The following is a 24728-nucleotide window of genomic DNA, read 5'->3' as shown; positions in this document are numbered from 1 at the left end:
AAGGGTAACTTAACACTCCCTGAAAGTCTTTTCTTGTTGTTGTTCCAGTGGCTTAACTTCAAATTCACTTGCTGTAGTGATATATTGGGGTACTCCAGGACACTGTGAGATCACTGTAGGTTTTGGTTACAAGTGAAACCAACCGAACTACATCCCTTAGTGATCTTGGGTGTGCTCTCAAATGCAAAAAGGTTTTTAAACTTTAAACCAGAGAGAGCAGTGAAACATTCCTTTTCAGTCTGTTATTGAGTAACATTTTAACCTTTATCAAGTATCATAACTCTTTAACTTCAACCATGCTTTAACCAGAGTTTATGTTATTTAACCCTTAGATGCATAAGTGGGTCAAAAATGACCCGATGAGGTCGTTTTCTTGCAATATCTCCGTAAAGTAAAGTTATTATTTCATATCATTTCATATTCCAGCTATTCCTCAAACATTGCATTTTAAACTTACCTTTTATACATTTTACGAAACTCTAGTTTTTGTATTACTACCCCAAGCTTCCATAGGTGGGTCAAAAATGACCTGCATTAATTTCCTATGGAATTTCATGGGAACCTTTGGTTCTTATCAACTGTGACTGTCAGGAATATATACCACACGGATTATATAATTAAAATATTTCAAACATGAAATCATTCTTGTGTGGACCAAAATATAATACAAATGATTATTCTTAACCAAAATGACAAAAGTGGCATACAACACATTGATTCTAACACGGGTCATTTTTGCTCCACTTATGGAAGAGTGAGTGGACCCTACGTCCAGTCACTCGTGTATCTAAGGGATAACCACAATCAAATCAAATTCTAATTACCTATTTTGAAATTTTCCATCACCAACATACCATCAGGTGATACGGTTGTATTAAGGCTGAAAAATACGATAATATACCAATCACAGTACCCTTAAAATGATAAAGATTCCAACTGAGTACTTCAATCGATACTCATTCCATATATTGTGCTCTTTCTTTTAACCGGTGTAACAGGTGTGTAGTGTAGACACACTTTAGAGCATTTGGTGGCATCTTGGCTGCTGTACTGCTAAGTGCACTACCTCAATTCACCAGGACTTCACCACCACAGACGGGTTGTAGCTGCTGTGGCAGTGGACCAATCACATGTCGCATTAAATTGACTATTGTCCATGCCAATAGTCATATTTTCTAGATCTGGGTGCAAACAGGTTCGATTGCAGGTATCACTTGATGGGAGACGTTTCAATACTACTTGGTATCGATTTATTACGGTCGATACCTTAAAGGTATTGAGTACCGATACCCAGCCCTAACTGTAATGTGCTATATAAACCTTTCTTTGCAGGAACACAACAAGTCAACCATGTCCTGTATTCACTAGAACAACTCTATGATGAGATTTTAATTCTCTGACTGCACCACCTTCAGGTTTCGACTCTTTCCGGTGCCAGGGCCCCGGGCTAACCTGCTCACAGATAATGGAGTGAGCAGTCTGTTCCTCATGTGCTGGACTGAGTTGTTGGTGATTCAGGGGTCATTATGGGGAAGTGAGAGCTTGACATTTACACAGACCAGAAGCTTCTCTGCCTCCCCACCCCACAAAAAACAGTCTGCAGTTGGAACTTAACCCTCCCTTTTCTGTCTCAGCCTTTCTGTCTCTGTTTCTTTACAACTCTTGACAAACTCAAATTTTTACATCTTTCATTTCAAATGCAAATACAAATTCTATGTGTATATCTCTTCTTTCTGCCTGCTGTGGCTTTGTAGGCAAAAAAACTCTGTCAACCTAACATGCTCCTCTCTTTTTAGCCTTTTCTTGTACACGGATGCACCCTCATACTCACATTCACCCCTCACCATGCCCAATCTCCTTGTTTTCCCCTCTAATCTGTATGTCTTTTTCCACTTACTCTGTCTTTTTTGCTCATGTGCCGACCCAATCCTCACCCTCTGCTTCCATCCCACCTGCCAGCCTCTCTCAGAGCGCTCAATCCAAAGCACCTCCTCAGCCCAGCCCTCTCTCGGGGCCTAATTAATTTACTGAAATCTCAATCAGCCTTCCACTCCATTACCATAACCCCATATCCTGTCTGATAGTCTCCGCTCTCTGCTGGGGGGCATTAGGATGATTACGTTCAGGATCCGATCTGTCTCTTCTGCTGTGATGGCGCCATCCCGTTTCTCTAATATAATGATACAATGATGGCGTACACGCCCCTTGCTCAGGTCAGGACAAATTGAATCTTAACACCGAAGTTCTTATGGTTCGCAGTTCAATCACAGAGAGCTGGGGATGGTAAATCTCTCGGGGAGGCAATGAACTCATCTGAAGTCAGAAGGGAGAGATAGGAAAAGGCGAGATGGGAGGGAGAGATAAGGAGACAGAGGAACAAGAAAAAATGGACAGAGCAATAGGAGGACAGAAAGATAGAACAAAGAGGTGACAGACAGGAGGAGGATCATGGAAGAAACAGAGAGACAGATATACAGATGGACAAAGACAGAGAAAGAGAGTGAGAGAGGCTTCTCAGACACATGCTTCATGGTTTATTCAAACACATGGCATGTTATTCTACATGCTTTCAACATTAATATAATAAGCCAGGGTGAGCTGAGAAGAAACTCAGGACAGATGTAGGAAAGAGAAATTGAAATGAGAAAAGATACACAGAGTAGAAAAAAGACAAGAAGGAAAAAAAAAGGTGAAGGACAAGGACAGAAAGGAGAGGAGGACACAAAAAGGTAAGGGGTAATTTAGAAGAGGAGGGAAGAGAGTTTGCAGCAGCTCTGTGAGGCTATACTCATGCACATATGGTGTTTGTGTGAAAAGCATAACATTAGCATTCTAACATGCTCGCAATGATACAATAATCATCATTTATGATATGTACAATATTTACTTTTGATAACATTTGATTTTGCTCAGTTTTGTTGTCCAACTTTATTGATGTAGTGAAGAATAACACACAAACAAAATATCCACATGTATATATACTCTATGATTTGTATTTGTTTATAATTATGTTTTTGTCCATCTACAATGTGACAGTCCTCAGTTGATGATTAAATGAAGTGAAAATAATATAGGAGTGTTTAGCAATTCATATAAAGGGAAAATATCAGTGAGCATAAGAACTGTTCAGAAAACATAGTTTTTCAATTAATGTCCAGTTACATCTTAAAGTGCATTTTAGGCAGTTCCTTATTTTTGGTTGTTTGTTTCCTCTGGGTGTTCCAGTTACTATTCACTACCTTTCAATGGTATATCTGCAAGAAGTGCATCTATAGACTCCTAACTATCATTGATAGGGTCACTGGCATGTACACTACCAGTCAAGAGTTTTAGAACACCCCAATTTTTCCAGTTTTTTATTGAAAAAATGTTTTCAAGCTTACCATCTTGGTCTTTTTTCCTAAGGTAGTTCTGGCATAGCTTGGACTTATGTTTTGGGTCATTATCTTGCTGTAGGATGAACCCCTGACCAACTATGTGCATACCAGAGGGTACTGCATGGTGCTGTAAAATGCTGTGGTAGCCGACCCTGGATCCAGAAAAAACAGCCCCAGACCATCATGCTTCCTCCTCCATATTTGACAGTTATTGTCACACACTGAGGAACCATCCTTTCGCCTACTCGACGGCATACAAAATCTGCTTGATGAACAGAATATTTAAAATTTTGATTAATCAGTCCATAACACCTTCTTCCAGTCTTCAGTAGTCCATTGGTGGTGTTTCATGGCCCAGGCAAGCCTCTTCTTCTTATTATGACGTCTTAGCAATGGCTTTCTAGCTGCAACTCGACCTGTCAAACCTGCACCTCGAAGTCTTATCTTCACAGTTGAAACTGAGACTTGCTTACTACAACCACTATGAAGCTGTGCTTGAAGCTGTTGTCCTGTGAGCCGCCTATCATGCAAGCTGTTGACTCTCAGAAACTTGTCTTCTGACTCTGTTGTTGCTTTGGGTCTGCCAGACCTCTTCCTTTCAGAGTTTCCCCCAGTTTCTGAGTGAAACTGTACTCACTGACACCTTGACTTTCTTCGCAATTTCTCTGTAGGAAAGACCTACATTTTTAAGTGTTTAGTATAATTTTCCGTTTTGGGTAACTGTACCTTTTTCTTTTTTTTTACCTCTGGCAGTTCACCACTTACCTTTGTACCATTTCAAGCTATTCATTGGACTTGAACTGCTTGAATTTCAATAAAAAACTGGAAAAATTGGGGTGTTCTCAAACTTTTGACCGGTAGTGTAGGTTGAGGTCAAAGGTCTTGTGATGATCTTAGTAGGATCTTCACATCTGGTGGAGACAAACAATGTGGACAAAGTCACTATATGTTTACATTGAGACACACATGTAAACACATTGTGTACACACTCATGTCTTTATAAGGGTGAACTCTCCTCTGTTAAGAGAGAAAGCCTGACTATCTAGTCCAGTGGTCTCCAACCCTGCTCCTGGAGAGCTACTGCCCTGCATGTTTTAGGTATCTCCTCACTCTAACTCGTTATCAAGCAGCTGAGGCTCGTCAAAGGGCTTGATAACGAGTTGATTATTAGAATCAGGTGTGTTAGAGTGAGGAGATACCTAAAACATGCAGGGCAGTAGCTCTCTAGGAGCAGGGTTGGAGACCACTGATCTAGTCAGTGTTTTGCCCTTCATGCATGAACCAGCTAAATCGAGAATCAACTTGTGGTCTGATTGTCTTCAATTCTTCACCTCTCTGTTGCTGGGAAATTATCCCTTTGCAGGCGTCATAGTACATATGACTGAACTCTGCAAGTGCTCAGTCTGCAAGTCTAGATGGCTGGACTCAGACTTAGTGTTTCTTGTTAGCATACTAACTTTTGCTAATTAGCACCAACCACAAAGAACAGCTGAGGCTGATAAGTATGTCTTACGTTTTTTCGACTATTCAGTCAAAAACCAGAGAATTTATTTCCATTTTGACCTGATGATGGCACTATAGATGAAACGTCAGATAATCATCTTTCAAAAACATTACCCTATAGAGCCAGTTGCACCGGCTTTTCTTACGCTCAAACGTAGCCTTGTTATAGCTTAAGTGTTAACTAATTGGAGACTTACGCATCAATTTTTTGGGGTTAAAAGGGATTGCACCAAACAAGGTAATTGTGACAGAGATTAATTGTTACTAAAAATGTTTGCATACCAACTGCCAGTACATAACTGAAGAAAAATGACAAAGCTAACATTAGCTTGCAAAGATAGAATGAACCATTTAAATTTTCCTTAAATTACAAATGTTGAGAGTAAAATTAGACTAAATTACCAAATACTGTATGGCTAAGTTAGCATAAGTGGCTACTTCCCATTAACCAAAAACCAAATAACTGAAACTAACTGTGAAACATGACAACATTTCACTATTCTTTTTTGATTTCTTTAGATAAATAAAACTGCCATGCCTACATTTACACCTATATTTATACCTACAAAGGCTTTGCTGTTAAATACTGTTATTTTTGTCAGTTATATAGTCTCTTCCCGTTTACACCATTGATTAGATTGGGGTTTATGTTGTTACCAATGTGACCAGTGTAACAAAAAACACCAGTCGAAGCCTTTTTGGCTAGTATAACTTTGGATTAAAATACTGTCACTTGTGTGTTATGCCTGAGTGTAAATCAGCAAATGAGTACATTTTTTTTAATAAAGCCATAATTTGTCAATTTTGCCGAAATAATGAGCACAAAGCATTAGTATAATTGCGAGTGTAAACAAAGGTGCACAGTTGACTTGTATCAATAATGAGATCCCACCCTCTCAACAACCTCTTGGTCTGAGGCATTATGCTGGAAAACAAACATAAGCCTTATCCTTCAATATTATAGAGCTGTATAAGAAGATGAACTATCACCCATCAAAGTAAACCTAGCTGACTGTTTAGCTTGGCTGCTTCCATCACACATGATGTAATGTGAATGTACTGTAGGATTCCATTGGCTTAAAGGAGACTTTCCCATAATGCTTTCATGCCCGACCGCTGTGGTGAAACTTTGGGGCAAAGGTGAAATTGCTGCAGGGTTTGAAATAACTGCTCTAAACTCGCATGGTGTGAAGACGTGATCAGCCAGCTGCACCTCCATCCCTCCAGGCCATGTTCCAGACTGGTTCCTAGCCGGGGCCCAGGGACGCCGCTACATCAAGAAATCTGATGGTGAAAGGAGACTCCAACTCTTCCTTTCATCTGACTGAAAATCTGTCTGTGTCAGTCACATGTTAAATGAAAGCTTGCAATACATCAGTTTGTAGCAACTACTTCACTTGAGATGAATTTATTTTATGGTTACTTGGTTAAGGTTAGGAAAAGATCATGGTCTTGGTTTAATACAGATAAATTCTCACAAACTAACAAACTGACCATCACAAACTGACCATCTACTCCAATCTCCTACCTACAGCTTCTGCAGGGTACATAAATGTAATTCATTGATTGGGAAAACACATTGTCATACACATAATCCAAACAGGGATTACATTTCTCAACACAACGTAATTGGGTTGAGAAATGTAATCATAGTGTATAAAAAAACCTCTAGGAAGCGAGGTTACCTTGCTAGTTACCTACCAATGCATCATCTAACTTGCTGTGTGTGGTGATTGTAGATCAGTAGATAAATATATCTTCTGAGGAAGTAAGCAGGTTTATGGAGGATTGTCCACATCTAGTGGGCAGTGATTGAAGCCAGAAAGAGGCCAGGGTTTCTTTTTTGGCCTTTTGTGTGATTGATCCACATCCTACACTGGTCAGTAGATGCCAAAACACTAGAGGAGCACGGAAGGCTTGAATTTAGTACATTGACAACATCTTCCTAAGCTACTTTCAGCTCATGGAGGTGTTTGTTCTGTTATGTAAAGGTGGTCATGTTAACTCTAAACCTTGCAAACAAGTATACTTGCTCCACATCATTGTATTGTACGTTTCCATGATATGAGCTTCCTCTGATGGAGCTGTTTGTTTTGCCATATTGCAATGTGCTACCTCATGGTGCTTTTGAAGGGGGGAAGATTGGAATATTGGTATTTAACTTACCCCCACAGCAAAAAAACAAACAACAAAATCATCATTAAACATAATCTCAGGTTTTGCAGAATCATCAGATGCCAACATTTTTTTCTGGCATTAGGGTTAGACATATGATAGGTGGGTACAGGAAGTGAAGAAAGGAGAACATTTATTAGAAATTATTGTACAACAAGGTACAACATAAATCAGAGGAAAGGATATGAGAAAATGAGTAAATGACAAAAAATATATACTGGAAATGGAACCAATGAAAGGAAGAGAAGATGATTCGTCAGAGAGCGAGAGGATGACATTAAAGAGAAGTATGAGTCCCTCTGTGGACAATAGTTATGCCTCGGGGCACAAAGAGGACATGGGCTGATTTATGTGACCTGTATTTTGGGTTATGAATCCATGTAAAAACACAAACTGAGTCACCACACACTGTTTACAGAGAGAAAAATACATTTCTTGTTCTGACAGAAACTAGAATAAATCTAGCCGTCTCATGACTCGGATGATTCGTGGTTTGTCTCTGCATATGTTTGTGTGTGTGTCTGTTTGTGCAATATGCCTGCAGCTGCAAGAACTAAGAACCAATGTTTTTGTAATTCTTATATTTTATGATTATTTTGAAACTAAATACAAAAGAAAGGAAAACAAACCTGAAACAAATATTCCTGCAATTCAACAAACAAATTCATTCAGCAACAGCAGTGATATAACAACTATTATTTTGGGATTTCAGAATAGAGTTTCTTTGTGGTAAGAAACCATGACTGCCAGAAAACTGCTTCCTGTCACTCAAAACCCCCCGAAAACCCCGCCATTACTACTGTGTGCACAAAAGATCCTGTTGTTCCCTTTGAATTTAGGACTTTGATCATTGTTTCTTTCCAGTGCTCCAGTGGAATTATTATTCTGTAATTACCCTGAAATCTGAAATGCACTCAAACACACACTTGTTGCCGGAGTGGACCCCGGGATAAAGAATAAATTAGAGAAAGGAAAGGCAGAAGGAGAGGGGGGGAAAGTTAGGGCTGAAAGAGGGGGAATATTGTTGTTTTGAGGATTTGGGGAAGAGAGGAAGAGGTTGGTGCATATACTGATGCCATGTCAGACTGAGTAGAAACACACCTGGGGTTATAGTTTACCTTCTTTTGGCTGAGAATGATAAATAAGATCCAAGCCGAGGCTTATTTAGACTCCCTAATTGCTTGTGTATTAAAGTAATGTGCATGCTAATTACCCTCTCATTAATTCGATCATAAATGGCTCCTTGTTATAATTTACTGATATCACCCTACAGTCTACACAGAAATAACTTCAACTAACTTTCTGAAGAAAGGATCACACTCTGCAGAGAAGAAAATCTGACATTCAAGTGTGTTTCCGCCATCTGTTTTGACTGTTCTCTGACTTCCCTCGCTTTCAAAGATGCAGCAGCGGTGCTTGGCAGCTGTTTAAAAGAGAGAGAGAGAGAGAGAGAGAGAGAGAGAGAGAGAGAGAGAGAGAGAGAGAGAGAGAGAGAGAGAGAGAGAGAGAGAGAGAGAGAGAGAGAGAGGAGGAGGTGATTACCACAAGAGAGCAGAACAAGCGTGGTCACACTTACAAGTGTTACATCATCTGCAGAGAAGACGCAGATAACTCTGGGCTCAGTAATTTACATGAAAACATCCAGTTTGCTCCTCTCGCTTTAATGCTAGAGATGAGCCCGGCTGCAAAGCTAGAAAGGTGGATTCCACTAATTCACAACTGTTTTCTTTCACAATCTCCTCCCCCCTCCTGTAACTGCTTGTATAATCTCGACAAAGAAGTCATCACAGCATGCACCCACTGATTAATTGACAGGTCTACTTACAAAAGCAGTGCAAATATTCCTCCTTTCCTAATGCATCTACAAAGAAAACAATACACAACATTAGAAAGATGTTTTTATGGGCTTTTTTTCTTTTCTTGTATAGTAGGAGCCAGTTATTATGTTATTTAGTTTTTATCAGACATACGTATAAGTATGTATACAATTGTCAAATTGTTTTCCAAGGTAAGCTAGCAACAAACCAAAAGGTCTCAACTTTGCATATAATTTAACATGACAGATCATAGTTTGAAATTTAGGGAAATTCACTATCTTGTTGAACGTTAATTGATTTTATGGCTGCCCCTAAAAGTCGCAGAGATGAGTCAATGCATCAGTTGAAAAGCACCATAATTGTGTAGTATGGAGATCTATAAGAAAATATATATATATATATATATAGATGAGTCACACTTCAGACCAATGCAGTCAAGTTGATGTATTCGTCTGAAGTGTGATTCTAAATCGACTCTGAATAACCTGAGTCATGGAAAGCCCCAAGTAATACCACTATATTTTTTTTAAATGAACATATACAGCCAAGACTTATAGCGTAGCTTATCTTATCTTAGCTTGGTGTAAAGAATGGGAACAGCTAACCTGGCTCCAAAAAACATGACAGGATTTGCCATTTTGAGTCTGACTATTTCTTGTTCGGGTGAAGTGACTTTCTGTAGTATACACTTCAATTTTGTTATGTATTAAAAAAAAAAAGTTATAAAATGTCAATTAATAATTGATTAGTTTTAGAGATGATGTTAGGAAAACAGCCGTTTCTTCCTGTTTCAAGTCTTTAAGCTAAACTAAGCTAACTGTGTCTTTATCTTCATGAAATTACAGCCCACAGACTGTTAGCTTATGGCCCTTTTCCACTTAACAGTTCCAGCACGACTCGGCTCGACTCGACTCGGTACGGTTCCAGAAACGACCTTTTCCATTACAAAAAAGTACCTACTCAACGTGGGCGGGGTCGTCATAGCACGGCTCCACGAAACTGCCGTGACTTTGTTTTATACGCAACACAAAACACATAAACAATGGAGGACATTGAGGCGATGGTGTACTTGCTGCTGTATGAGGCTTTTTGTCACACACAAGGCAAGAAAATTGAGCCGTGTGACTGTAACGCTGTTGCCGGTATTTAAAAATGCCGGGTTTGATTCTTGTGTGGGACGGCTCATGACTCTTCCAGCGACAACTCTTTTGACCAATCAGTGGCCGGCAGTCTGTTGACGTCACATTTAGTATCGGCTTGGCTTGCTTGGAACCTCACCAGAGCAGGTACTAAAAAAGTACCAGGTACCAGGTACTATCCCTAGTGGAACCCCCCCAGAAAAAGAGGCGAGTCGAGTTGTGCTGGAACTGTATAGTGGAAAAGCGCCATTAGTTTAGTGTAAAGAATGGGAACAGCTAGCCTGGCTCTAAACAATTGCCTACCAGGACCTTTAAAGCTAAATACTTAACATGTCTTATTTAGTTTTTCTACACTATTAAACATTTTAAGAGTAAAAATGTCAATTTGCCATTTTTTTACGAGGAATTCCGCGTCAGACTATTTCTTGTTCTGGTGCAGTGATTTCAGTTTTGGTATGTATTTTAAAAAGTTATAAAATGTTAATTAATAATTAATTAGTAGGTTTAGAAATTATGTTAGAAAGACAGAGCCACGTTAACTGTTCCTCCTCCTTGTTTCAAGACTTTGTGCTAAGCTGATTTAACCGTGCCTTTAGCTTCAGATTTATGAACAAAAAACTGTGTGCTTATTTTACAGTCAATTGAAATTACTGTGTACAATGCGAAGAAATAGGGAAGGAGTAAGAGGCTGAGCTAGGTAATCATGGGAGTTTCAGTTCTGAGGTGAATTAGGTTTATTAACTTCAGTTTGTTAGATGGCCAGAGGACTGAGGGAATCCACTGACTGAAAGGTTTTATACAGAAACAAACCCACTACTGGGGTTTGGAACTGTATGCATATAGCTTACAGTTTACCCTGAGCAGTGGATTGATAATTACTACTGATGTTTACAGGACCTCGGCAGCACAATTAAACAAACTTGTTAAATTAGTTTCTACTCTCAGGCAAATATCTATTTGAATAATAAATAAAAATGACACATCTACACTCCTGTCTTCCACGTCTGTACACATGAATGAGTTAACTTTTCGAAATATACTGAGGAGAAAAAAAATGGGCTATATGCTGGATGCTCATGGGAGTCAGAGGTTTGGGGCTGAACTCTGTTGTGTTATGGAGGAGGGACTGTGGGAATCTGCTGACTACAGTGCTGGAACATACAGCACCATGCTGGGGGCTGGGAGTTTAACACACACACACAAACACAGACATTGGGAAATAGATGTACACACACAGTCACATGTGTACATCTGCAAATGTATTAAGCATTCAGACACTCACATCAATAACGCAAGGAGTCAAAGCTGCTGGTGTACTTTTCCTGTCTGTGCTGCTAACTTTCTTCAGCTTATTTAAATACTCTTCTTTTACTGTGAAGCCAGTTGGAAATTCAGCTTATGATAAAAGAAAATAAAGGAGTAAAAAAACATAAAAGATGGGAAAGATAAGCCGCTGTCAATAAACCTTTTATCGTGGCTGAAATGGCATAGCAGGTAAAGCACTGGTATAATTAATAACACCATGATCCCTGTGCACACATTATGCATGGTGGCTCACTGTCATTGCCTACTGGCACACTTAAATGGAACACAACTGTCATTATTGTAATTAGTAACACCTGTGCTTTTTTTCTGCTATGACAAGTGTGCACATAGGTAAAGCAGGTGTTTTTATAAACCCACATGTAAATAAATAAAGTAAAAGATCCACACAATTATAATACATAGTGATACCTCATTAAACAAGGTCTTCTTTTTTGGGTGCCAAATTAAAGGGAATTTAAAGAGTCTTAGTAAGGTATTGGACCACCAGGGATGAAGCTGATTCCAAAAAATATTCCCTTATTGGTAATATGTAATTTAGTGGAGAATGCTGAGTGACACTGCTCAATTATCACCAATAAGTGTTCAGTTCACTCATTTATTTAGGTTTTTACCTCAATTTGTCACCCGGCTGTATATCCGCAATCTTTTCTTAGGGTCTCTATGGTCTGACAACAATATCACTTCATCACAAGCTAGGTTAACAGTGGCAAGCAAAGTGATTTCCCTGACCTTTGAGTCTATCAAAAGATATCAATATTGTAATAATGGGTTAAGGTTGGGTCAAAGTTACTTTGATTTGACAACAGATGTAGTGGAAAAAGTCAAAGGGGCAAATTAGCATGACTGTGGCGGGTATTTTGTGGGTAAGACTGTCCACCTGCTGTCATGTGGTATTTGGCTCAGAATATGATGGACTCATCTCATCCATATGTAGCATTTCTTATCTCTGTGGTGTCATTTTGTGTAGCCTAAATCTTCACAAATACAAAATCAAAATAAGGATTTTTTTTTTTTTGTTGCATATATTGTACAAAACATCTTTTTAACCACCGTAATTATATGACAGCCTTTCACTTCTTTGATGGACAACACCACCGCTCCCCCTCACAGCCCCTTTCACCCCCATCCCCAGAGAGTCTCTTATAATGGCTTCATCACATTAGGGCGGTAAACAAGAATGGTCTCTTCAGCACAAAGCAATCTGATGGAGTGGACATAATGCATATTGAAGACTCAGACTGTAAAGTATGTCTTGACTAAGACAGGGGTGAGGCTAATTTTGGTTGCCTTTAATGCTTTTTCAGTTGTGACAGAAAATCATTTAAAATACAAGTAATAAAAGTAATTACCTGCATTTAAAGTCTTTTTCTGATGATCTTTTAGTGTCTTACACTACATAATAACATGTAATGATAAAAGAAATTAAAGAAACAATACAATACAGAACTGTCATGCAGAATTTAATTATCTAACTAACACACAAAAGTCATGAAAGTTGGACTTAGAGTTGTGGACCAAAGTCGTAACAAAGGTCGGGAAAAGATTCAACTGTTATTCTTTTATCTTCAGTCACGTTCCACTCAATTCTGAAGACTACAAGAAACTGGTTTAAGTGAACCAATCCTTATGTAGAAGTAGAAGAGGAGACCATCTTCTGACTTGGGAATGCTAATTACATCAACATCCAAATCTGTTGTGTATTACTAGATGTTATTATCCCTTAGTTGCACACTTGAGGCATGCTGCCAGGACTATGTCGGATAGTCAAGTGATTGGTGGCATCGTTTGGGTTGTCAAGTGGGCACCTTGCTTCATTTGTGTTTCCCCTAGATGCCATCTACTCACTTGGGGGCCCAGGTGGAGTCCTTTATATTAACCCACAACCACTGATTCCCCATTTCAGTGGTCTTTGAGAGGTCTTTGACTGCCTGCCTGTGGACCTTCCCTCGCACTCCCATCTCCGAGAGAAGGCTTGATGTAGACATAGCTATGAACCTTCTACAGGCTACTTCAACCAAATGAAACATTTACAACTGGGAAACTTGAATTTTCCAATTTGGTGCTAAATAATATGTTGAAGTGTCTGAAAAAGTAATCAAACTTGCTACTTTACATCTGAAAAAAGTGTGTTGTTCTTGGTACTTAAATGCAAATGTGCTCTTCCTACATCCTACAGTATAGCATTGTGAGTCATTTCAATTATTCTTTGTTGCTCATTTTCTTCCTAAAATGTGACATAAGGCCTGATAGTAAAGCCGTAGTAGGGAGGCGCTAATCATTAACACATCCTGCTAGTCAGCCAACATTACCTGGCTGTGCTCCGGCTATCAACCACCCACGTTGTTCTTTGGAGCAGGTAATGTTCCAATGGTGACAAAAATGTGTCCAATTGGTGGGAACTTGCCAAAGCTTGTGGGTAGAAATCAGATTAGCTAATGGCTGTTTGAGAAAAAAGTAATTTCTCATTTTAATAGCAAAAGAATAGAGGTGTTTGTTTTTCGAGGTTTGAATGGAAGCTAAGATATTAGATATGAGTCTATTTACACAACTCTGAACACACAAAATGATCTGATATTTTGTGGCTTAGCATCTTTATCCAGAATCCCCCATCTCGAGCTAAACTGATTGCATGTTTAAAGCTGCACTAATAAACATATGTTTAATGAACAAAGGGTCAATGACTAGGTTAATTGAAAGATGCTGCTCATAGTTACAAACTTACAAATACATATTACCAAGCTCTGCAGTTCCACACAGCTTTGCTTTAGTTTTGTTTTAAGGTTTATTTTTATTTTTTAGCTTTGTATCTTCATTTGATTGTCACCAATGTCCCTGTTTTACTGCCTTTCAGCTCATTGTTTGGTTCTACGAGCTACAACCTCACTATATTGTTTCACCCTTTCCACTCTCACTAGCGTTGTTTCCAGCTGCAGCAGGCAGCAGTTTAAAATCACTAAATGCTACCTACCCAGAACCAAATTATCCCAATTACAGCAGCAAGCTAGTGAAGGGGTTGGGGGAGACCAAATCCAGTCAGACTGTCAACAAAAACAGGATTTGAAATGAATGGCAATGCTAAACCCAAGTGGGGGATACAACAATTATTGGAGGAGTAGAAGGGTTTACTGCCTGCTATTTTTTAAGGTCTTTATTTTAAATGGACAAAAAACTATAAGAGAATTTAAACTTGATAAAACAAGGAACTACAGAAATCCAGCTCTCCCAAATCCATATGTGACATCAAAAGTGTAAGAAGTCATGAACATTTATAGAAATCAAGAAGCAAGGACCAAGTTTGGACATCAAATGAAGAACATTACAAATATGTGGCTGCTACTTCAAAGGCCATTTAAAAGGAGAGGAATATGATTTTGTAAGATTTGCTTTAGTTGGAATATTTTAACCTTACTTTACAACTGTATTATTATTTCAGCAAGTAAGCAGTTGTGTTTAATAGATTCTATCTGCGCTATGGATTTGAGGTAATGCCTTTTTTGCACACTTTCAACAGCTAGAATCCCTTCAAAGGGAGCACATGGAAATACAGGGCAACATTACAATTCCCTTAATCCAGCTGAGGTTACGCCGGAGGGATTCTAGTTTTTCTGCATGAGACCAATACAGTGTTACTGCGGACAGAAGTCAGAGCCTCATATATGTATTAACTCTTCAGCTCAGCCATGTTTGCATGCAAGTTAATGAGTCATGCATAAAATCTGAGGGTAATGGAGCAAAGCGATAATATTGCCTTTTGCGTGGGCTCAAAATGGTAAATGAGGTAAATCAGTGTGTGTAACATCAAAATAAGCATGAAAAACAAAGAAGGGACCTACTCATAGGTATTAAAAGCACTGCAGAAAATAATTGCTACTGGAATTGATAGCAGGATTTCAATTATCTCTGCAATATCAAAAGTCCCAAGGCATTTTTCTACTGCTCCCTGATTGTTTACCTGTTTTCTCTTGAGTGCATGGATTAATAGAAAAAAAAAATCCCTAAATACATAAAGGAGCCAAGAACTAAGTGTCTTTTGTTTAACCTCCCTTGGAGTCCAAGCCTCCAAAGACTCTCTGCTGTCAAATGTAAATGAAGATACCAAGTTTTCAACCGGGATTTGATGATTTCTAATAGAAAAGGGACCTACTTTGTTTCAAATGGGTATCGTTGACTTAAATGTCATGCAAATGAAGGTTGGAAAAATATCACTCAAACAATTTGTTAACATTTGATGAACTGTTTCTGCTCTAGATAATGAATTTTGGGAGGGTTTATTTTTATGACTCGTTCTGATATAGAAGGCGTTCTGTGACATTTTCAATAACTATAGCTGCAGACTTCTTGTGCTTGCAGGTAGTGAGCTGCTCTTCTGAAAAGATTGGCAACCGCTGCACTGGGCCATAACCCTGAACCCCCCGCGGATATTAGAGAAACAATCTGGGAAATAAAGAAATAAGGAACTAAAGGTACTCAGCAGGCCAAGCCGTTCACCTTGTTGTCCCTGTGGACTTCTTGGCCGGGCGCCAAACCAAAACACTATAAGGGGGCAACACTGAGGAAATGAGTTTCACCCTGATATCACACTCCTAAAACAGATTGTGCTTTTTTTTATATAAATAAAGCTTTTATTTAGTTGGGAGTGTTTGCTGAGCATGCGATGACCTTCAGTTTTACACTTGGGAGTTGTCCGGTACAAGTTAGCAATCATAGGACTTGTCCTAGTAGCATTGAGGACTCTATTTTCATGACAGCTCATGGCATATGGTGGTGTTCTTCAGCCAGACAAGTGTTTCTTTTTGTTGTTGTTCAATTTACAAAACTTCCCTCACCTGTTTGGTGTTTGGGTGACTCACTGTGAACTGGAGTGGGAGGACACGCACAGTAAGGGGTGTATCAGTAGCCATCAAACTGTATAACCCCCCCCCACCCCACCGACGTGGTCAGTGAAGTATAGCGCGGTCTTGTTGTGTGCTATGTGCGTTACAGGCAGGGCCAAACCAAGCCTTTCTGCTACCCCAAAGCTGAATCATTAGAGACGTCAAGTCCTCCAAACAAGGCGCGTTTCATATCATCGCCCTTAAAGAAGACCAATATGAACATTTCCTGATCTGACATCCCGAATAGCAAGATTTAAGTGTTTGTCAGTACCATCTCAAACCCTCTAAAAATGGGATGAAAATGATTTATGTAACTATTCTGACCAGCCACCTCTTTGGGTGAGGTTTAGTTAGGTGTAGGTAGACAACCCTAACCCTAACCCCAACCATCCACCATGACCTCCTACACTTTTGACTCCAACACTTTTTGCAACAATTTACACAACCTTGTGCAGGGTATCTTTGTTTTTGTTTGTAGCTTTGATAATGAAGGTTAGGAACATACAAAGATCTACAAAACCACAATAATGATCTTCTCTGCATATATGTAAACCTGATATTGTAAATGGTAAACGGGATATATATTGCAAGGTACCAATCTGCTCATCAGAAGGAGTTCATAATCATTCACACACAATCTAACACATTGAAGGTACAGCAATTTGGGGTTCAGCATTTTGCCCAAGGACACTTCAACATGCAGACCAGAGGGACCACAAATCATTGAAAGAGCTTATTTTCTTAATGCTGACATTTTGCAACTCACTAGTCAGTCTTGGTATACCACAGTATTTTAAGAGTCAATGCATGCATTCATGCTGCTTTGCCCTACCTCCACTGTCTTCGCCATAAGAAGTTTTAAGGTTCTATAATGACATCACACTACTTTTGCCTTTATTCCTGAGACACATAAGTCATAATTTGCACGAACGCAAAAGGTCACTGTCAGACAAACCAAACCAAAACAATATCATTGTGAGCTAGGAGCAATGGTCTACATGGGCTTTGATACCAGATTAAAATGACATAACTATAGGACAACAAATAATTTGATTGGTTTCTATTACTGATGAAATGTCCCCAAAGCCCCAAAAACTGTTAACTTTTATGTCATTTAAGCACATTCTAAATCTCCATATTGAAAACCCTTTGAAGATTTAATCAGGAACTATTGTTGGAAATTATTTTACACATTGACCTTTCCAAAGGCCATTGCAATTCTTATTTGCCCCTATAAAATTGTAACTATTCCATCCTGTTTTTTTACTGTTCGTATTTACATTTTTGCTTCAAACTGCAATATACATGCATGTCTTTTATTAGAAAAGGGAAGGATGTTGTAAAACTTCCACAAATAAACTCATAACAAATAATAATTGCAGATAAATGGGCTTTATTAACCCGCCCCCCAGTCTGTTTGCTGGGCTCTGCAGCGCGGTGCTGGCTGTGTGGCCGTACGCAAGCTGCCCTGTCTCTGACTCGTCTCTATTAAGTGGATAGTGCTTTTGGCAGTGGAGCCTGTGTGGCTTGTTTGCCCTGGATATAAATGATGTCTGGTCTCCCCAGCAGGTTACAGACACTGCAAACTGCTCATTACAGGAGAAAATCCACCCCAGCACCACCAAAAAACATGGTGGCTATTTCTATGATCCATATGGGAGTACTCATCTTTTAACAGGAACCCCCCCCTGCTTTAGCTTTATATAGTGCGGATGAGAAATGGACATCATCTCCATCAGCTGGGAGGATGATTTGATGTCAGCGTGTTCAACAACTCTAGGTCTGGGTGTTGCCCAGTCCAGACACTCATAGTTCCTGTTCACTATTTCTTCAAAATGGTATCCGCATTTGTTTTGTCCAACAACCACCATCCCAACTGACAGTGGGATGGTGGTCCACCTCTCATCTCTGCTGTATAAAGCTACAGCAGTGTCTGCAGTGTCTGTAACCTGCTGGGGTGACCAGACACCTATTATACAGTAAATAGTATATCTATTGTGCCTTTGATAATATGATGATGTCAACATCATGGAATCAATCTGGGATTACATGAAGAGACAGACTCAGCTGAGATGGTGAAATCTACAAAAGAACTGCAACACATTTTCCAAGAGGCAGGACGAACCGACCTGCCAAATACCTGAAAAACTATTAGTGTACTGAGGAGAACTGGAGCTGTTTTAAAGGCCAAACATTCTCAGACAACATACTTATTTCATTTAGGTTTGAACGCATCCTTAAAATAAAACATGGCAATTATTATGCACTGCTAATGTCTTTAGTACTTTGTGTGGAGAAGGAAATTATTATATATTTCGGTGACTGATGGAGTGACAAGGGCAACAAGGTTGTCAGACTGCAGAAAAACTGGAGCAAAGAGAACATAAGACTGAGGTGAACCAGCAGGGTCATCTCTGACTTTAGAAATGACTATAGTTGTAGAGATCTTAAGGGGACATATCATGCTTTCTGTAATTTCTTTATTTTTTACTATGATTTTAAATGTTAAACATGGTCAGAGTTTCACATCAGAAGTCTTCTAAGGGGCGACCTACTGAAGATAGCCAATCAGAACAGAGTGGCTTCATCAGGAGGGAGGCCTTAAAAAGACAGTTTCAGACAGAGGCTGAACTGATGGGCTGCATAAAAAGGTAGTATAAGATAAATAAGGAGGTTTTGTTTAATGTTAATCATGCAAGATAGAGCCCCACAGTATAAATATAGACCTGGAGATGTGCATGCTGTGTCCCCTTTAAGTGGTTTGTATTAAAGGCTGACTATGGCAGATCATCTGACTGCTGCAGGCTAGATAATGTGACAGTCCAGCCTCATAAGAGAGTCCCACTGGGATGCTTCACGTGGTCCCCATAGGGTTGTTGAATGTCCATCTTGGTCTCGACTAGAAGAGCGTGGATGGAGAAGGATCAAGGATCAAGGAAGCCATTTATAGATGCAGACGCCAGAGAGCAGAAACAGGGGTTATGATTTACCACTCTCATGACAGAAATTCCATACTTGCAAGTTAACAATCTACATTACAATTACTGGAACTCCATCTACTGATTAAGGCCATGGAATGTGGCTGGAAGGTTTTTTTGTTTGTTTGTTTTGGAGTCTATAAAAACCTTGATGAGAACTGCAGGCTATAACTTGATCCTAACACACTCAAAATCATTAAACACTGCACACTGTATGATGCTATCTTTGTAATGCATGTCACCACCGTGAAGTTGTCTTCACTACAGCCCTGCATGAAGCTTGTGCCTACCTACTGGGAAAATTAGTCGTCTACCTGTTAATTTAGCTAATTTACCAAAACATTAATAGGGATCTCCATCTCAGGGCATAACAGCGTGACAGATGACTGCCGCTTGCTCATGGACAGAGCAAAAAAAAGGGAAAGAGAGGATCAAATCATCTCATGTTGAGATATTTTTTGATGAAATTACTTCATGAAAGCAAGAATCATCCCAGGCGATGAGGCGATAGATGGAATTGAGCTCCACGGTGGCTTTTGCAGCAGCGACTATACACGCTCTGAGCTCAGCCCGCCCTATTCACATCCCTCAATGTCTCCTTGAACCTGAAAAGAGAATGTACTGCCCTATCATTGCTGGAGGAAGTTCAACTTGCTTGTCGCTCTTTGTGCTGGGGTTTTTAGAAGGTATGAGAGGTTTCGTCATGATATCCACAGGCTGGAGAGTTGTTAGTTGAATGTGGGTTTTTGGTCGATATTCCAAAGACAGACCCTCCCTTTCTCCTTTCCTATTTCCTCTTGTCTAAAAAGCTGCTGACCAAAAAAGAAAAAAAGTCTAATTCTGGTAATTTACTGTCTCTGGCTATAAAATGGTGCCTCCTTGGCCGGCTTATGAAGTAGAAGAAAGGGTTGGGGGGGTTGTAGGGCCCAACAGGAATTCAAATGTTGGGACACTGAACAGATGCAGCATGCCTGATATAATTCTAAAATATTGGCTGGGGAGGCTAATATAAATGCCTAGATGTTGGCTGGCAAGGTTAATATGATTGCTAAAATATTGGCGAGGTTGACTAATATGAATGCTGCTGAAATACGACCACAGCTTTGGCCGAGTATTACAGGAAATACTAGCTGGGGGATGTCTTTGTTTTTTTTCTTTTTGGGTTTTTTTCCAGCTGTCCTCTCCTACTCTGAGGTTATTTCCGAGCGTTCTATTTTCATTTTATTCATCCGGGGGTTGACGGATGGATGGGCAGTCACAGAGACAGCTGGGTGGGACAGAGATGCAGACAAGTGGCAGGCGTTCACAGACACAAGCCCTGTTTATTTTTTACAGCGCTGTTTCATTTTTAATAGTAACGCCTGACATATGTTTGAGCTTTGACTGCAGAGAAAACAATAAAAAAGTGAATCCATGCATGAATAGGAAGTTGTGCAGGCCAAATAAAGAAGTTGGGTCACCCGCCCCTCCCCCTCCTGAGCATTCATAATGTTTTTCCTCCTTGTCTCTTGCTCTTATCCCCCCTCCACCACTACCACTACCACCACCAAACGAAGGCACACTCAGCCAGCCACCATCATCTCCCGGGTCCATTCAGCAGCCAAGAGAAGAGAAACACTCGTCTGAATCTTAATTAGGGGACACTCCGGTTAGAGGCTGAGCGCTTTTTAACGACATGAAGCAAGACATCAAAACATGCTGAATCAGAGCGGATGCCATTTGATGACAGTGAACCTCTGATTGCCCCCCCCTGTTACACCTACTCTTGTAAAACACAGGCCTTTTTGGCAAATAAGCTCTTATGGTCGAGTAGGGAGGTGATCGGCATATTTATTTTGTTGCTGTGCTTGATAATGTTTAAGCCAACAGGGAGGGCTTACTTTTACATGAACACAAAGATCCTTCGGTGTATGCAGTTCATCAGAGATTTGATTTAAAGTGTTCATGAATGTTTACTCAACAACGTTGAGTGGGAATCAGTGCTAATGTCAGCTTGCTAGTTTCCACTTTCTGAGCCGAATGCAAACTCAACAACATAATGGGTCCTCCCTAATGTTGAATATTTTAAATGAGCAGATGTCTTTATTTGCAAATGGTGATAGCCACTGCTTTGTGGGCTTGTTGAAATAGAGGGGGATAAAATGCACTCGTATCAACACTCGGAGTATGACTTGTTCCAAGTTTGTATCGCTTGACAATGTTTGCGACATGTCTCCTAGCAACAGCAGCACTCCAATATCAGTCAACCAGTGTTGTGGGCATTACTTACCCTCAGCTATTTTCACTGCTATGTCAAAAAATTGCCATATCTTTTTTTTTGTTTTTTAATAAATTGAAAATTTAACAGAAAAATCATCAGTATCATAGTTTATATGTGCTTATACAAGTGAGGAGAATCCACACACATTATGTAATATATAATATACTAATCATTATTCCAAATTTTAAAAGATGTTTTTCAACCAAAAGTACCAGTTATATATTTTGTATAATTCATAAAAGTGAGGTGAACTTCAGGTGACCTCTGGCACTGTGCTGAAACTTAATGAACTCGGTAATAATATAAAACCTTCATCCTGATGCCACATTGTATTATTATTTCAAGATTTGCTCTACATTTCTGGGCCACTTTCTCTTTGATCACTAGAATTACATTTTAGAGTGTTTTCAGATTTGCCCTTGTAGTCTGGTTGAATTGGACTTGAGTTTGTATTCCCTCTTGGTGTGATTCATTTGGACACATCCGAACAAAGAAATCACGGTCTTCGAAGTACTAAGTGACACAAATTGTGCAATTAAAGATTTGAATATTTAAAAATGAAACATCTCTATGGTTTAAGGTTAGGTTAGGTTTCAGGCACAATGCTTGATTAGGTTAGAAAAAACAGTTTTGGTGAATATAACACCTGTATGGTTTGCAGTGTTGGGCAAGTTACTGAAAATTAGTCATTAGAGTTGGTTACTTTTCTCAAAAAAAGTAAGTGAATAACTTTACCAATTTTTTGCATATTAAAAGTAATTAGTTACAATCCACTCAAGGCTCACTCTTTTGTTTTCCCCACATCCCCAAATCAGACAATTCAGTTCAATCTAGTTTCACAAACATAAAAGAAAGACGACTCACTCAAGTGTCCACTAGGGGTTTTACGGAAGATCCACAACTCAAACCAGGAATAACAGCAGTTCCGTAACAGGTATAATGTATTATATATAATGTTATAACTCCAGAGACAAGGCACAAGTTGGTTACAATGACGTGGACTTTAGTTGTGCACTGTTTTTACGAAAGACAAAAGTAGCCTGTAACAATCCCATTTAAATTTCATTAATTGTAAATGTCTTATTTAATTTGAAAAAAATGTAATTTGTTACATTACTAGTTACTGCAAAAAGTAGTGGAATTACAGTGATGCTTTACTTGGTAACATGTTATTCCAATTACTGCATGTTTCAAATTAATCAATGACTGCTGTTTGGAAAAGAAAAAAAAACTGCATCCATCGGTGTCAAAATCTGATGCCGGACTCTGACAGGCTAATGACTAGAGTCATTATGACACAGCTGTTAGAAGTCTTTATCAGTCTGGATTTCTTTTGATGCCCAGGCTTTTGAGGCCGTTTTTTTTAAATGGTATCAGTCATGTAATTATGAATGAATGAGGGTTTTTTCATGACACTTTTATGGTATTTATTGTGTACTGTTTGTATTTTGTGTTATATATTGTTTTCCTCTTATGTATATTTGTATAAAAGCCAATATACTGTACATAAGACATGATTCTGAGATGCATAAATACTATAATAAACCATTTTATAGAGATAGTCAGTAGTGTGTGTGTGATAAAGATCAGAAAAGCTAGACAGTGTTCTCTGTGCAATGTAATAATGAGATTCTTGCCCACCTACCTGAACATTCACCGGGTCAGGACCTTTTTTTCACCTCAGTAGCTTTACCATGTTCACACCAGCAGGTCAGGGAGGTGTAGCAGTGAAGCGCAAAGCTGCATCGCTGGTGAAGTACGGGGGATGAAATAGAAATAAAAGTTAAAGACAGGAAGGGAAAGAGATATCATATCGTAGATATTTCTACAGCTACACTACTATCTTGGTAATCGCTTCACCATATCAAATACCGTCAATTGGAAAAAGAGCGTGAACACTAAATGACAGTCTTTTCTTCTTTGGCATTCCAAGTGGTTTTTGCCAAGACACCTACTTTCTAGTAAGAATAACTAGTTGAGGCCTTTTTTATGTGTCTGGGTGCAGTTTGAGGGCACGCTGAATGTTGAAATTAGCCTAGTTTATTTCAATTACTGCTGTGAATGGGATCAGGAGCTGCTGTGCTCCAAAGGAGACATTAATTCCTTATAATGTGGGTCTATTTTTAGTAACTTTCACAGGACTTGGCTGGTGATATTCTTTATTTTTTCTTCTAGAATCAATCCTACTAACAAGTATCCAAAGACCTGTATATTATTCCTTTGTAGAGCTCCACTGTTGTCCAAAACACACATCAATGAGCCGCTCACAGCTGCACTGGGTGAAATGTTCTTGTATTATCAAGAATGCATACACTGTGGTTTGTTAATCTCACATACATTATACTGTCCCGCGGCTGTCAATACTGACTGGCACACTAATGCAGATTCAAGTAGCTGCAACCACTCCAGTTTTGGCCCTTCTTCATGTTGATAATGTATTCTAAATTGTTTAGATATTATTAGTCAAGCCCCTGTCAGTACATTATTTAATTGTTGTGGCTTTATGGTAATTAAAGTTTAATTTAACGGTCAGCTGAACAGTGTCTGGATGTTCTCAGAACTGAGCTTAAAATGAAGGGAGACCTTTATCTTTAGCCTAAACTTTAGACTCTCCCATCTCTGAACTCCGATCTTTCTGTTGTGATGTTTCATATTTGTAAGTGAATAATATCTGGCCCAAATGTGAGGACTGTCAAGGTCCTGAACCTCAATGCGTGTAGAGATTTAATTGAAATGTGAGCCTCGTGTACGAGGATAACAAGAATAATGTAATTTGTGTGACAGTCGCATCATAAATATTGATGACACGGCTGTGTTAGCATACAGTTCATGTCCAGAATCGTTTGTTGTGAAGGTTGGCAATAGACAATAGAGAGACGATGAAATAAAACGAGAAGGTGACATGTTTATTATTTTGGTGGAGACACTGAATGATGATAACAGATAATAAAAGTGAAATATATATATATATATATATATATATATATATATATCAATATTATGTCTGTTTTGTTAATGCTGCTGAGTTGCTCTTCTTGTGCCTTTTTAATATTTCATGCAAAATGCTTGGTAACTTCTCTTTCGCTAAGCGTTCTAAGTCAATCTTTGTTGGTGTGCGTGTATGAATCCTCTGCTGAAAATAGTCCCCAACAAATACATTATTTATCCTTGTGTTAGTAAATTTCCCTCAAAACTACAGTTCAGAGGGGTTTTAGATAAAAAGGCAAATAAACCAATAAACAACAATTTTTAACCTGTTTAAGAACATACAGTATATAC

Source organism: Scomber scombrus, chromosome 9 (genome assembly GCF_963691925.1).
Source record: "Scomber scombrus chromosome 9, fScoSco1.1, whole genome shotgun sequence".
NCBI lineage: Eukaryota > Metazoa > Chordata > Actinopteri > Scombriformes > Scombridae > Scomber > Scomber scombrus.
The sequence above is the reverse complement of the archived record's forward strand: the minus strand, read 5'-3'. Positions refer to the sequence as shown.